The following is a 1,621-nucleotide window of genomic DNA, read 5'->3' as shown; positions in this document are numbered from 1 at the left end:
CATGATGTCTTCTGTTAAAGTAATGCATTTACGTTTTTTTTAATGTATAAGGAATAAAAAACACTGTTCTTTAAATGTGTTAACAATGGACATTTATCACATATACTTATACCAAATGCCACTGAGAATGTTACCAATAGATAACATTGAAACAAAACAGCAAAGTTCAATAATATTCTTACTCTTTTTTTTTATTTCATTTTTCAACAATTTGGTAGGAAATCATACGATAGTGATTTAACCATATTCATACTTGTTGTCAAAAAAGATACTTGTTGTCATAAAGAGACAGTTGTTGTCAAAAATAATACTTGATGACAAAAAAAGATATACTTGTGTGTTGTGAAAAAAAGGTAGTTGTTGTCAAAAAGGAAAATTTGTTGTCAAAAAGATGATTGTTGTCAAAAAGAGATACTTGTTGTCAAAGAGATACTTGTCAAAAAAGAAGATACTAACTTGTAAAAAAAGATGTTGCAGGGTTTGAAATTAGCAGGTGTCCACTCGCCAATGGTGTGGACTACTTAAATTTCTGCTTTTTTTCTATAGAACTATATATATTGACTACAAAAATTATTCTGTGGGCTACCATGCAAAGATTTAACTTAAATCTCAGTTGTTATCAAAAAGGATACTTGTTGTCAAAAAATGATACTTGCTGTCAAAAATGATACTTGTTGTCAAAAAAACAAGACTGGTTTTCTAAAAGATATACTTGTTTGTTGACAAAAAAAGATACTTGTTGTCGAAAAGGATACATGTTGTCGAAAAGGATACATGTTGTCAAAAAGAGATACTTGTTGTCAAAAAATGATACTTGTTGTCAAAAAGAGATATTCGTTACTTCTTTGTTGTCAAAAAAGATAATTGTTGTCAAAAGAGAAACTTGTTGTCAAACAAAGATACTTGTTGTCAAAAGAGATACTTGTTTTCAAACAAAGATACTTGTTGTCAAACAAAGATACTTGTTGTCGAAAAGGATACATGTTGTCAAAAAGAGATACTTGTTGTCAAAAAAGGATACTTGTAGTCAAAAAGAGATACTCGTTACTTCTTTGTTGTCAAAAAAGATAATTGTTGTCAAAAGAGATACTTGTTGTCAAACAAAGATACTTGTTGTCAAAAGAGATACTTGTTGTCAAATGAGATACTTGTTGTCAAACAAAGATACTTGTTGTCGAAAAGGATACATGTTGTCAAAAAGAGATACTTGTTGTCAAAAAAGGATACTTGTAGTCAAAAAGAGATACTCGTTACTTCTTTGTTGTCAAAAAAGATAATTGTTGTCAAAAGAGATACTTGTTGTAAAAAAAGATAATTGTTGTCAAAAGAGATACTTGTTGTCAAAAAAAAAGATACTTGTTGTCAAAAGAGATACTTGTTGTCAAACAAAGATACTTGTTGTCAAAAGAGATACTTGTTGTCAAACAAAGATACTTGTTGTCAAAAACGATATTGTTGTCAAAAATGATATTGTTGTCAAAAAAGATACACTGTTGGTATCTCATAGTAAATTAAACACATTTTGTAGAAACAGAAAATATACAGAATACACGCGTTAAAGTTCCCGTCATAGTTCAACACAGAAACTTAAAAAGGTTATAAATTTTTAACACATCCCAGC

This window comes from Mytilus trossulus, chromosome 13, assembly GCF_036588685.1.
Source record: "Mytilus trossulus isolate FHL-02 chromosome 13, PNRI_Mtr1.1.1.hap1, whole genome shotgun sequence".
Taxonomy (NCBI): Eukaryota; Metazoa; Mollusca; class Bivalvia; order Mytilida; family Mytilidae; genus Mytilus; species Mytilus trossulus.
Note: the sequence above shows the minus strand (reverse complement) of the source record.